A 16,014-nucleotide genomic window follows, 5' to 3' on the forward strand; every position below is an offset into this window, starting at 1 on the left:
TGTGGAGTCTAATTATGCTGTACTAACGTTATTATATTCCAAATACATTTTATCATTTTATCAAAAAAAAAAAAAGAAAGAAAAGGATTGACCATTATCATCGCCTTCAAGTGTTATCTCTTCATCTTGGAGGTTCCATTTGAAATCACCTGTAACTTTTTGTCTTTAAAAGAGTTAACATCTATAGATATTTTAAAAGTATTCACGAATGAACACTCAAAACCTCAAATTTGTTTTTTTTTAGCTTAAATATATCTAGGAAGTTTTATTTTGTAGCATTTATGCCTTGAGCTATCATGTACCGTTAAATTTGACTATTGAAGACAGAGGTCAAATCGTATCATTTAATGATCAAACTTAATGGTGGATAATAGTTAAGATATATTTGCTATGAAATTTCCAGAACATATAAGAGTGAAAAAAAAATTTCATGTGCTGGATACTCCTTCATAAATACTCTTGCATATTTAAGCACCTTAATCCTTTTGAAAACCATTCGCCTGTACTTATATGAACCCTGCTCTATTATTTACATGGTGATACTATAAGAAGACGACCTGGGCATATTACACTGAGGCATCGGCACTTTATCATTCTTCTATTAAAGAAAATGACTATTTTCAAGAAATTACTCTCACTTAATAGAGTAAAATATGTAAAATGTCCCATTTTGCATGACACATTGATACCTACAGAAGCTTCCCTACAAGAACATAGAATCCGAAACTGATAAAAAAGATAAGAATAATAGCCTATCCACACTAAAGATGTGAAGGATAAAATTAAAATCAAGTATTTAGTGATATATAAAGTGCTGATTAGAATGATTAGAATGGAGGATCTATATGGGGAAAAAATATTTATAAAGGAGGATCAGGCAATGCACAACTCTTTCATTTATTCATACTCAGAATTTGCATTTACTAATAACATTATTCCATAACAATCTTCAACCTTCCTACCACAAATGTTATGTAACATTCAAAATCATGATGCTTATCAAATTTCAATCATTTAAATTTAATATGGATAGTCCATATTTCATTTTTTATGCTTCTGTTTCTTAAAAAAGTATTTTCCTATAATCGGTAGATAATCCAAAATAAATATAATCTTTTAATTATAAGTTTTTTTAAAAAATAATTTTTTTATTTAAAAATTATTAGTTGAAAATTTTAAATCCAAACCATTAAAACTATATTTGAATTGTATAGATTTTATTGCAGCGATGAGTATCATGGTGTTTATTACTATGATGAATACTGAAACTGCTATGAATACTTTATTTAAGTGAAAAGCACGTTGAATAACATAAATTCAGTATATATTAAAAGCACCCAAATTCAGTGTTTAATGCGGTACTATTTTTTTGGCCTGATAATATTATTATTCTTTTATATTTTTTTGTGGCCAAGACTTCTTTTATATTTTGAAAGTTTAGATAAGTTAGATTCCATTAGCATAAGTTACTCTCGAGTTCAAACTCTGTGATGCGCAGATGCAAGGATAAAGAAACAAACAACAATTTGATATATATCTAAATGATATTATTGTGAAACAAACAATATTTAAAAAAAAAAAAACATAGCAAAGGATCTTCAAGTGAATATATACCTGTTTGACAGATAGATGAACTTGAAGATATTTGAGAAACTTGAACAGTAAAGGCAGGTTGGAGAGAATGATTGAAACTGCTGCTAGGACGTATAAAGCAAGATTGAATGTAATTATAGATGCCTCAAGATAAGAAAGATTAAATGGGAGACAAATGTAAATGAATCAAAGAAGTTAGTCTAACTCTTTAATATTTTGAAAAATTAAACAGAGGACCATCTCAGAATTCACCGACCGAACCAACATCTGAATAATACAACGAAAGATGAACTTGAAGATATTTGAGAAGCTTGAACAGTAAAGGCAGGTTGGAGAGAATGATGGAAACTGCTGCTAGTATGTATAAAGCAAGAATGGATGTAAATATAAATGAATCAAGATAGGAAAGATTAAATATAATGAGAGACAAATGTAAATGAATCAAAGAAGTTAGTTTAACTCTTTAACATTTCAAAAAATTAAGCACAGGACCATATAAGAAGTCACCGATTGAACCAACATCTGAATAATACAAATCCAACTAATATAAATTTACTGTCTGATAGCTAGAACATCTAGCAGATTCTTTTTGATGTTTCATTGATGTTTCATTTTCTAAAATTCATTTTTTCCTGGTAAAAATTAATTTAAGAATCAACATAACAAAGAATCTCCAAGACAATATTACCTGCAAGATTGAAAGATGGCCTTGATGAGAAGAGGGCAATGAATGACAGAAGAATGTGAATAGAGATAAGAAGAAAGTCTGAGCTCTTTAAGAGAATAGATGATGAGGATTAGTTCTTTAGCTAACCTCTTTAATAGTGGGGATACCAATTCTAAAGTTGGAGTAAGCTATATATTCATTCCTTAATGATGACTTAAATCGGTTTTGATGCACACTGCTTTAGCTTTGTTGTGTATATCAAATGTATAGTCCTTTCATTTATGTTTCTTTTATATATGCTGTCATTACCTTAAAGAGGAAGAAAATGAAAGTATTCCCTTCTTTTTTTTGGGCCCCAAAGCAATTATAATTTCAATTTTAATATACCAGAGAGAAGGAAGACGTGACAAGCCACAAACATAATCAGGTTATACCCCAAGCAGTACTTTATAATTCATGTTTAATAAATGTTCAATAGGAAGTACTATGGTTGTTTAAAGGGAACTTCCACGCCAAAGGCAAAGGACAACTATGTAATGCATAGTTAGCGCACAGATATGTATGTGAGAAATAAAACAAAGTAGACATGGAATTTTAGTCGTCACACACATGGATGAGCAAAAAGAAAGTCTGGTTTCTAAAATCAAAATGAAAAACAAAAGCACCCGTCAACTTCCAAAATAAGCCACTACTTTGATTGAAGTCAAAAAGGAAAAAAGAAAATGTAACTACAGATGCTTGAACATATCTGTACTTAAAGAAAAAGACGGGTTGATTCAAGAAAAAAGCTTGCAAGCAATACAATAAAACTCTGTTTATTGCATTACAATAACATCTGTTTATTGCATTATAATATAATTTGGAAAAGAGCAATGGTTGAAGAGTCTCTCCGAGAAACCAACTGGATCTGATGCATCTTACTGAAGGAAGGAACCTATTACACATGTGATAAAATTTCCATTTGGATTGTGTCAAAATTACAATTCAATCTTACACATCTACCTTTGACTATGGGTGTTTCAGCTGAGGTCTGTCTGATGTAAATGAATATAGGATAATAATATACTTCTGGTGAAACACGAACATTGTTTCTAGTGAATGAATTAGCATAAATCAAGCAGGAGAATCTATATTCTGTACTAGACAGACCAAAAACTAAGAGAATGAATTATGGCTTTATTCTTGAATAAAACATCAAGAACAAAGATTGAAAAGAGAACACATAACAAATCTGCAAACAAGGTAATAAGAAGCTAACCAAGACATCTCTTGTCTTCTAGATGTAGACACATAAGAATGATGCTGGCCAAATGATGGGCTGTTCTCACAAGATAATCAGCACATTTCATTTGAATAAATGGGGCATTAGGTTGGATATTTCCTTTGAGCCATTCCTAAAAATCAGAACAAATAAATGGGTTCAGTAAATTTAACCAGACTCTCGTTGCCATCTCACAATCTCTCAGTACATGAATAAGTGTTTCCTCATCATTACACTCAAAAGGACACACAATATCAGTATTTATCCCTCGTTTTGCTGAATCAGTTTGTAGGAAGCCTATCATGTGCAGTTGCCCCAAACCAAAAAAAAAAAAAAAACCTTTTCAGGAAGGTGCAACTCCATATGAAGGATTTGATCTGTGAATATTCTGCCCATGGACAGAGTTGGTTACAGGGTGGTTTCATAGTTCTAATTCTGTGAATCACCCACAAAGGTAGGAATTTTCTCCATTCTTGTAAATGTAAACTCCAAATGAGAAGTTCATTTTTATCAATCAGCTGCATTAAAGGCGCGTCTAGTGTTGTTCCCCAGTCAACCCAAAATCTAATACTAGTACTGCAGTGCAAGATCTTCCCAAATAGTAACAATGCCTTCCCACCAGAATCGATTATGACTTTAAAACTGGCAATTAAGCTAAGTAGCATTTCTCTTCATCTAGAGACTTGTAATGTATACAACAAGGAGGATTATTATTATACTACCTCCGGTCCTTAATATAAGACCCTGTTTGACTTTTTGTTTGGTCCTAATTATAAGACCCCAGTCTATTTTTTCTCTCATATTTATGTATTTTTTCCAAGATAGTCCTTCTAACAATGATAGTTCTAGCCAATATACTTAATTAACAAGGATATTTTAGGAATGACAACACTTATTTATTACAAATAACTAACTTAACTTACTTCCTTAATATCCTCAAATAAGTCAGCTGGGTCTTATAATTAGGACCGGAGGTAGTATATATTTATCTGTCTTCGGTCAAAAAAAAAAATTCATCTATCATTACTTAGGGAAAAGAATGTCTCCACCTACCTTTCTCTGCACTTCCTCTCCATTTATTATTTCTATCATTGGATCAACTTCCAATGGTTGAGATTAATATATTATAGTAATATTAAATAACAACAATGCATATAAATAAATTAAAATTGTTAAAAATACCACATGTATTTCAAAAATGCAGACGATAAAAACAAAAGGCTGTAAAATATCTTAATAAAAATTTACAGAACTGAAGTACTTAGATTAAATTTGAACAATTTAAATGATTATTTAACAATTTTTTTTTGTTAATTTTAGTGAAGTATTTGGTTACATATGTCTTGTAATAAGAACAGAGGCCACTGCATGTTAAGATTTAAGGACAACGTGAGACTCCATAATGGACAGCATATGAGGTTAATTTAATTAACTTCACAATTAAAAATGAATTCAATCAGAGCCTTTAACATAATATTTTCTTCTTTGAACGTAACTTTCTGGCGGGTCATGGAAAAGACAGCTGGAAAATGTAATGAACCACATGTTTCAGCTCATATGTTGAATTCGTTGATGAACTTTTTCAAAAGACGATAGTTATAAGATGCAAAGAGATTGTCATTAGCATAAATTACGGGCAACATTAAGAAGGAATGCCTGTTTTATTAGCATATATCAATAAGTCATGATTTCATCTTAAACAATTGGGAAAATCTTGCCCTTAATTTATGCCAAGTCGATGATTTGTGCCCACTTTCATTCATATGCTGATGATGATATAAAGCATTTAGTTTTTTTTTTTTTTTTAAATATCTCCATCTACCTCTGTCTTATTTTTTCTGCATCGATTTTTTCTTCGTATTTCAAAACAGCTTCTCTGGTGAAGAAGAGGTGGAAAAAGTTAAGAAGAGATTAGAAAATTTTTTCTTCGAATTGCTTCTTTCATTTAGATTATTATTTTCTTCTTTGAATCATTTAGGTTCATTCAGCCTTGAAACCTAAATTCCCTTTCACCTCCATTCTCACACAAAGCTCTGAAACCAACCACCACCCTCTTCCCTTTGCTAGTGCTCATAAGAAAATATTATGTTGGAAGACCATAATTCACTGATGATCTCTTTAAAACTCATAATTGTCTTTGAAAAAATTCATCAGCAAATTTAACATATTGAGTAATGAGCCACTTCATATATTGTGGATCATGGAGTCTCATGTTGTCCTTAAATCTTAACATGTAGTGGCCTCTGTCCCATTATAAGGCCTGTATAACTAAGTACATACTTCACTAAAACTAAGAAAACGTTGTTAAATAATAATCTAAATTTTAGTTGAAAATGAAAAAAATTATTCAAATTTGTCTCGATACTATGCCTTATAATATTAACAGTACAGAGGCCATATATTCATTCTTTATTCCAAAGTTAATGTTTCTCCCATTTGGGTTTATTCTATGCCTCCTTTCCTTGGAGACCAGGGGAAACAAAAGTATTTCCTTCTCTATTATTGGGACCCAAAGTAACTGTTATTGTTTAGCTTTAACATATCAAAAAGAAGAAAGAAGCATGTCATATAAGTCATTCTTTCAAAGCAGATTTTTCCCCTCAGAAAAATTTCTCATATGTACATTTTAGTCTCAATGTAAGAAGTAATCAACTCACCCTAATTAGCCATCCATGACAAAATTTGAAGAACCAAATAGCTTGACTCTACAGTGACCCTCCCGGGGGGCCATGACCCAATCTCCATCATATAATTTCAAGATCATTCCAGAAGAATATCGTACACATGTTGTTTGACAATGTGGATGGAAGAAAACATAGCTCAACACAAATCCAGAGAATGGAAAACAGAACACTAGCTTCTTAAAGAGCTACAGAAAATCCCTAAGCTTCATTCTTTTTATATTCACAGCTATATTGATTAATTGGGTTATCAGCGATGGAGATTGTAGAATAGCAAGCTCCATTGAGTCTCACGATACAGAGGATTCATCAGTGGAAGTTCCAAGCAATTCTCATAGAAGAATGGCAAGTCCCTAAGCATAAATAAAGGGCACATTCGGGAGTTACCTAAGCCACGTTCCAAGACCCTTACATATAGACTTTTAGGGCCAACACCTAATTAGGTGGTTAACCCTTGCAACTAAGTAATCACATTTACTAATTCAACTTTCCAACCATTACTACTAATATTCTGGCATGGTTCAAAAGGATCAATCACAATCAGAATTACAACAGAAAAGAGATTAATTAGCATATAAAACTAGGAAATTAATCCAATTAGATGTTATTATTTGAAGTTGGAATCATCACAGGCGCCTTTTAAATGTCCGACGAATATTTAATTTGCTCCTTCAACAGAAGTACCTTTTGATTCTTTTTTAAATTATGTCCAGTGCAAAGATAATTCTATGAAAAAGTAGTTCTAAGATATATATATATATATATATATAAAATAATAATTTATACGTTTTTTGTTCTCAATGTGTTCTTTCAATATTAGATCTATTTAATTGATGCTATATATATATATATATATCCTGTGAATAATTGCTAGAAATGTACAACGACACATCCTCATGCTATAACTGCGATACACGCCATTAATTATTTGCAAGGGGGCTTTTTCTTTCAGCAAAATTTTAAGGATTGCATTCACATTTTCCATGTTTTCTTATGATTTGAGCTTAATAAGTGAGTTGTTTTCTGTTATGATGACAAAGTAGAAATCAGAGTAGGAAGATAGTTTAATTTACACAAGCTGAGTAGTGATAATTAAGCTAAGCAGCATTTCTCTTCGTCTAGAGACTTATAATGTATAAACCATCAACAATACATTTTACTTCTTTGACCAGTGTCAATGCTAAATAGGATTTCAATTCAGTATATTTCGGGAAGTGGTCTGTCCATAAAGATATATTAAAGGATAACAACTAACAAGTCAGTAAATTATAGTTGTTATTGATTCTGACGGTTCAGAGGGGTGGGCATGACAGGCCGAGTAGTTATGAACCCTTTAGACCATTTCCACAAGGGTAGTGAAGGGAAGGCCCCAATTGATAGGAAAAAACTCGCAACTCCTTGGGGCTATCCTGCACTTGGAAGAAGTAGGAAAAAAAAAAAATAGTAACAATTTGATTCTTCATCACCGGAATAGATAGTAGAGAAAATATAATGTTTCTTCCTGCATTCCTAGCTGAGGCATCCCATTTCTCAAAATCAAGACCAAGATTGAGTTGCCCTTGGCAGAGCAAAGAAGATGGGCACAAAGTGTTGTGTTGGAATTTGTTGGACATCATGTCACTACTTCAACATTGCTCCATTTGGTGCATGGAAACGTGATAGTCATAATTTGGTTCCATTCTGGACTTAGCCTTCTTACTGTAATAGCACAACACTAAATCAATTTGCGATGAAGAACGAGAATAGCAGGCTCCATTGCTGTTGCTCTCCCCAGTCTCAGTAGTCCTCACTGATACAGAGGAAACCAGCAAAAAAAAAAAAAATGCAGTTACACAATAAAAAGCCAAATAAAAAAGAAGGTAACCAGTTGCTGGATGTGAAAAGGAATGGAAGGATGAGGTTTGCGTTGCGCCGGTGGGTCTGGAGAGGGAGACGCCGTTGTTGACCGGCCACCAGAAGACGAATTTTGAGTTTTCCTTTATTTTATTTTAAAATATAAAAGTTATCTTAAAGCGTTATAATTTAAATCTGCTCTCTGTCAACATTTTATTGTTGAGTCAACGTTAAATTTACCACGTCTGCATTTTTCGTTGGCGGTGTTAACAATATACGATTAAAAGTGCATTTTATAAACTTAAATGACTAATTTGCCCCTCGGCTGGTGAGGATGACTTGAGATTTTTTTTTGGAAAAAAATGAAAAAAATTCATTAACATTTTAAAATTCCAATTTGGATTCAGAAAAGTTAAAGTAAGCCATATATTTGCCTTCTTTGTCACTGGGCCCAAAGTAATTGTTATTGTTTAGCTTTAACATATCAAAAAGAAGAAAAGCAACGGGTGTTAAGTTTAGCAAAAGAAGCTAGCTAGTTCCCCACAACATGATAAACCAAGGTGATCATTATTGAGTTTTGTATAGCTTAAACATATCAAAAAGAAGAAGAATATAATATAAGTCATTCTCTCAAATAAAAAAGGATCAGATTTTTCTCCCCCAAAAAAAAATCTCCTGTGTACATTCTAGTCTCAGTGTAAGAAGTAATCAACTCTCCTCAATTAGCCATGAATAAATTTGAAGAACCAAAGATATTTATTAATAAAAAATTTTCATGTCACGTAATTAACAAATATAGACGAAAGTACCTAATTACTCACTATAAATGTTAGAATTGATCTATATATGTTTTATTAAAGAAAATGTATGTTACGGGAAGCTTCATAACGACGGTGCCGGTAAAGATGTGCGGGTGAGACCTCAAAACAAATTTTGGGATTCATATATTCAATATGTCTTGAACTCCTTTGCTCTGTATATTTCTTATTAGATTATCGAATTAAAAATAATATATTTATTATGCTATTATTGAAAGCTATTTCCAAAAGCTTGAATAGGAATAGAATTCAATTGAGATTTATCCGTTCTTTAGGTTCCAAAGGACGAGGCCGAACTTACGGCTTTCCTAGCAAGCTTCAGAGAGCAGATTCCAATTTTATGTCTTTGATCTTTAATACATGTTTGATCCATTTAGAAAACATAACCATAGCTGATTCTTAAACTGTACATGAAGCTTTTCTTACATGCTACATCCCAAGCTTCAGAGCAATTTTAGTTTACTTTCTAATATTCTGACATGGCGCTCCGGCTAGAACTGTAATTTAGAAGCATCAGTCATAATCAGAGTTGCAACATAAAACAGATCAGCATATAAAACTAGAACATTAATCCACATAGATGTTACTTGAAGTAATTGGTTGGATTCATTCCAATAAGATACTATCTCTGGTTCTTAATATTATTGTACCAGGAGATACACTAATCCCCTAATATCTCTGCTGGTACGTATCTGCCCCCTTTGTGTGAGTGAAGATGACTAATTTTTGTGTGATTGGACAATTTTGATTATGAAGAAAGGTCACTTTCCTGAACTGTGGTTCAGGTGTATGCACTGAATTGATCTTATATTGCCTGGTCTGTTACCAAGTTTTAAATCAATTGGTCACCAGTTGTGTTGTCAAACTTGATCAGTTGGTTTTGGTCTCATAGATTCCAAATTAGTGTTTCTAGCCTAACAGATTTGTGTCGGGCATTTACTGGTGGTTCTTAGACAGAGAAGACAAAGATGCTTTGTTCACCCCAATGTTCTATTAAAGTAATCATTTTTTTAATTGAAAAGGTTTGAATTATTATGAATTACCATCTAGTGATGTCTCCCTTTCTGCCCCTGCAAGAAGGTTTCAGCCATCGTGTTTGATCTTATTCCATTGATGTCAGTCTCCTCAGTCCTCATTGATGCAGAGGATTCAGTGGAAGTTCCAAGCAATTCTCATAGAAGAATGGCAAGTCACTAGGCAGAAATACAGGGCACATTAAAGAATTGTCTAAGCCACATTCCAAGACCCTCATATATAGGCTTTTTGGGCCACCAACTAATTAGGTTATTAACACTTGCAACTAATTAATCACCTTACTAATTCAACTTTCCAACTGTTAATATTTTGGCATGGCAATTCAAAAGCATCAGTGACCATCAGAATTACAACAAAAAGAGATTAATTAGCATATAAAAATAGAAAATTAATCCAACTAGATGTTATTACTTGAAGTTGGAATCATCATAGGCAGCTTTTAAATGTCAGACAAATATTTAATTTTGCTCCTTCAACAGAAGTACCTTTTGAATTTTCCCCCCCCCCCCGAAATTATGTCCAGTGTAATGATAACTTCTATGAAAAGGTAGTTTTAATATATATATATATATATATATATATAATAGCTTATAGGTTTTTTGTTGTTAATGTATTCTTTCCAATATTAGATTTATATTAATTGATGCTATCCTGCGAATAATTGCTAGAAAGATGTACAACGAGACGTCCTTGTGCTATAACTGATGATATAAGCCATTAACTATTTGTAATGAAGCTTTTTTTTTTTAAAAAAAAACAGAATTTTAAGGGTTGCATTGACATTTTCCCATCTTTTTTGATGATCTGAGCTTAATAAGTCAGTTGTTTTCTGTTATGATGACAGAGCTGAAAGCAGAATAGGCAGATAGTTTTTTACACAAGCTAAACTAATGTTCTGTTTACTTCTGCAAGAAAGTTTGGGGCTGTTTTTGCATCTATACCATTCCTGATATTCACTGCATTGTACTGCATTCTCTTTGGTTAATAGTTATTACACTTGTTTTATGTGCAAGCCAAAAGGAATCTCTTTCCAAAAATGTTGAACCAAATAGGTTAAGTTAAAATAAATTTCAATCTATTTCCCTATGGTTTGAGTCGAAGTTATAATGGTTTAGAATATCTTCTATTAATTTAGAATATTTAATTTTAATGCCTTTGATGGGATTAAGTGGAAAGTTGTCTTAAAAGGCTGAGATTATTGATCAAGACAGAAGCAAACCATCCCTGTATTGTTGCTGAAATTTTCGAACATCAAGAGCTCATTTTTATGTGTGACAATATGTCATTTTTGTAGTTCAATGCACTCATAAACACCATAGTCTCATCGCCGGCCACAATGGCTTTCATCGTGACAACACGCTCGAGGCTGAAAAGTCAAAGAAAGATAGAGGGATGACGTGGTGGGCAAAGTTCAGAAAGTTTAAAGGAGATTACAGAAATGAAGACTTCTATAGTTTGTCATTCAATCTCAACTGGTTCTTCTTACCTACTTGATATTCATGAGCAGCACAGATACGTAAATCTTTAAATCATGGCAAATATGATGAGTAATATTCTTTCTTCACAATCATCCCTCAATTTTTTTAACTTGGTCCCACCTAGGATTATAAAGCATTTGGATTCATGCTCCGTGAATTCAATAAAGAGGACATTTATGTTTCTAGCTTTAGTACCTTTTTAAAAACTCTCAAGACTATTTCTAATTTGTAGTTACGTTCTTTTATGGAACTTTCTTGAAATGTATCAATCCATGAATGCAAAGAATCCTAATTTCTTATATACATTTGCTAAAGTATACTTTATTAGCAGGACTTTGGTTTATAGTAAGTGGACTATGAATGATATTTTTACTGTTAAATTAAACACTAGGAACCTTTGTCATATTCTTTTTCTAGTTATCACTTATCACTGTTCCTTGTAGAGGCTACACTTAGGGGCAGCAACTACACTTAGAAACCAAGCATATACACACATGGATATGTACATATATATATTATAGATCTATTCCCTTTCGGCCCAAACGCAAAACACCAACCAAAGGGTACTCAACACCAAAACTCTCGGCAAAAACCAGCATATATATGTGTATATATTATCAATCTTTCCTTTACCCCATAAATCCGACAACATTATAATAGCGATTATGGTCCCTGTTTTCGCTAATCATAAACAGAGTAAAAACAAAACTACATGCAAACCATTCAACACACTCCATTGACACAACCCATTCTCCTCTTAAACCAGAAACTATGGCCTCTGTTTTTAGCAGCCAAAACAGAGAAAAAACAACATTTAACTGAAAATTAACATGCAATACATTATACTCCTCCAGTCCTAAATATAATACCCCTTTTATAGTGTAATTTACATTATAAAAGGGGTCTAGACCGGAGGAGTACATTTATATTTATATATATCAGTTTCAGTTTTTTCCCATTTGGCTCCATGAATCCGACACCCATGAACCAAAAACACATCCTACGATTCAGATTCTCACGGAAGAGGCAAGAAGGAAGGCATGCAACAACGTAACTCAAACTTGCAGAACCTTGACCCACTGTTCAGCCACCCTCTAAACAACTAAAAGTTGACACGCAAGCTCAAAAACCAACATCATATATCTCATTCTTGCCACAGGACACGAACCAACCGGTCCTCCTCTTCTTTCCTCCATTTTCTCTCACTACCCATCTCTCTCTCCTCCATTACAGCCAAACCATGCAGATAACGGAAAAGAAAGTGGTGGGAGATTGATCAGAAGGCTCACCTTGATAGTTCGATCGGTTTGCATGTAGTAGAAATACCTCCGACCACCAATTTCGCCACTCTTATATTGCTCTCGTTTCCTCTGGTCTCTCTCTCGACTTTCTCTCCCTTTTTTTTTTTTCCGAGCAGTAGAGTGAAAATGAGGAGGAAGAGCGTGTTATCTGATGTTAAAAGGGTGAGGGAGGATGCGTGAAATGCGGGAATAAAAATGAAATGTCCATTTTGCCCTTACACTCAATGCTTTCCTCCAATTTCATCCTTCCTCTATGATTCTGAAATTATAAGATAAACCCAAAAATTAATCCACAATATTTTATATGGATTTATATTATCCATTAACTTCTTTGACCAATACAATAATTTCTCTAAAAAAATTTTAGGTCAAAAGTTGATTGCTAACTATTTTTATTAGAATTTTCTAAGAAACTAGCCCATTTTTACTCTAAAAATAACTTTAAAATTATTTAACTCACTTTTGGGGAATAAACTTTTTGAAACATTTCTAAATCTTCAAAATTCATATTTCATTTTTTTTCTGATTTATTCAGGCAATAAATAATTTTAAATAAATTTTCTCATTTCTACTTTTCTTACGTTAGAAAATCTGGAGTGTTACATTAAGTGAGTAAATATTGAGTAGTGCTGATTTTAAAAGCAAATTATTTTAAAAATTAACTTAAGATGATAAGTTGACCCATTTTATAGTCGCTAAAAGCATCACTTGAGATTTCAATCGACCTTCTGTTATCAGTTTATTGCTCTTTTTCAAGGCTAAAGAAAATTTTTTATTCCCTAAATTAATAATTAATAAGTAGATTACTATTCCTACTGTCTCATTTTAAAAAATAATTCATTTTTATTAAAAAAAGTTGTTAAAGAGAGTTACTTCTTATAAAAATATTAATTACGTTTTTTTTTTACCTCATTTACTATTTACTGCCTCCAATTTATAATATAAATTTTATTAGAAGAAAAAATTTGTTTCAATTCATATTTTTTTCAGAAGTAGAAAGCAACATCTGTTAATGCTTTTTAATTTTATGATCTACCGCCAAACTTTTTCTTTTATTTATATGCTTCTTTTAATGAAAAGAGAAATTGAGAGAAAAATAAATAAAAATATTTAAAACAATCTCTCATTATATTATGTTCAATAAAAGAAAACACAGAAAAGCAAAATTAGCTAATTTATTATTATAATAATAATAATAATAATAATAATAATAATTTTTTGCAAAAGATGTGGGGCATAGGTTTGGGGTGTTGAAAAACTTTTGAAACAACTTTGTAAAGCATATTTTTTATGCTATCATTTAGGCTTCTCTTATACTGTTGTTTCCTTGGAGATGAAGAAAATGAAAGTATTCCCTTATTTCTTCGGGCCACAAAGAAATTGTTATTTTAGCCTTTATATATCAAAGAGAAGACAAGATGTGATACACGTCTGACTAATTTGATTGGAATCAAAAAGGGAAAATATAATGCAATTAAAGATGCTTGAACATTGATTAATGAAAGAAGGTTATATGGTTGCTTCAATGTTGTGGCTTCCAACTCCCTCCATCCATCCTTAAACTCACCATCATAAGGATCAAGGGGACTACAGCAGAGAGAGATTTGCAGATAATAATGCAAGTGAAGAACAGGGATCACTCTCTTACAAGTAAAGGGCCATGGAAAGCTGAGGAAGACGAAGTGCTTCTTTGATTCAGATTATTATTTTCTTCTTTGAATCATTTAGTTCATTCAACCCTAAACCTAAATGCCCTTTCACCCCCATTTTTCACACGGCTCATCTCATTCCTACTCATATTGAGCAATGAGTCACTTCATCTCATCTCAGATTAAACAAATAAAAAATTAAAACATGCTGAGAGCATATAATTTTTCTTTCCATGAGCCGCCCAAAAAGTTCAAAAAAGAAAATACTATGTTGATGACTTTGATCAAATTAATTTTTAATACAATTGTGACTTTAATTAGATTAACCTCATATATTGTCCATCATGGAGTCTCATGTTGTCCTTAAATCTTAACATGTGGTGGCCTCTGTCTATTATAAGACCTGTGTAACCAAATACTTCACTAAAATGAAAAAGTTGTTAAATAATCATCTAAATTTTTAGTAGAAACTGAAAAAAAATATTCAAATTTATCTCAGATCGTGCCAAATAACTTGTGTTTTAATTAATTTTTGGTTAATATGCCTTATAATATTAATAGTACAGAGGCCACTGCATGTTAAGATTTTTTTTTTTGGTGACAAAGGCCAAAGGTCAGAGAAGAATTACAAACTAACGAAATAAATCAAGTGCAGCGACGTCTTCTTGGAGAATCTCTTGATCCAGACTCATCGCTGTAAGTTTATCAGCACAACGATTTCCTTCAAAGTCACACTTAAAAATTAATTCAATCAAAGTCTTTAACATAATATTTTGAACTTTCTGGGTGGCTCATGGAAAGAATATTGCATGCCCTCATTATATTTCATTTTTCTATTTATTTAATCGAAGATGAGACGAAGTGGCTCAATATGAGTCGGCATGAGATGAAACGTGTTTCAGAGCGCTCATATAATGAATTTGGTGACCAACATTTTCAAAGAAAAATAATTATGAGATTTAAAGAGATCATCAGCATAAATTATGGGCAATATTAAAAAGGAATAAAGCTTGTTAATTTCACCAGCGTAGATTAACAAGTTACGATTACAACCTAAACATTTGATTATTACTCCTCTGGTCCTTAATATAGGACCCAATTGTTGAGTTGGTTTTGATTCTAAATGTAAGACCTATTTCTCATATTTATCAATTTTATCTAAATTATACTTATGAATACTCCCTCAATCATAATCAAGTAGAAGAGGAAGATGGGGTATTAAGAAAGATGATTATAGTATTTTAGAAAAAACATGTCACATTTCTTATAATTAACTAACTTACCTAACTTCCTTAATCTAATCAAATTAGTTAAATGGGTCCTATATTAAAGACCGGAGGAGTACTTGTGGTTGAATGTGCCTAATCTAGAAGCCATTACATATCAAGATTTAAGAACACGAGACTCCATAATGGACCATTATGAGGTTAGTATAAAGGAAAACTATGTTCTAGGTCCTTATAGTTTCAGTCAAATTTCGTCAAGGTCCCTAGAGTCTATTTTTCGGATATGGGTCCTTGAAGTTTAAAACCGTTAAGCTTCAACTCCTTCTGTTAATTAACCATGCTGTCATGGGAGAAGGTGGTGGAAGCCTTCAGCGATGGTAAGCTAGAAGTCACTGAAGACAAATATGCCCTGTTCATCCCCAATGCTCTACTAAAACAGGATTCAACCACTGGGAATTACAATCTAGCGGTG

Source organism: Neltuma alba, unplaced genomic scaffold (assembly GCF_004799145.2).
Source record: "Neltuma alba isolate B1F8T4 unplaced genomic scaffold, ASM479914v2 tig00012499_pilon, whole genome shotgun sequence".
Classification (NCBI taxonomy): Eukaryota; Viridiplantae; Streptophyta; class Magnoliopsida; order Fabales; family Fabaceae; genus Neltuma; species Neltuma alba.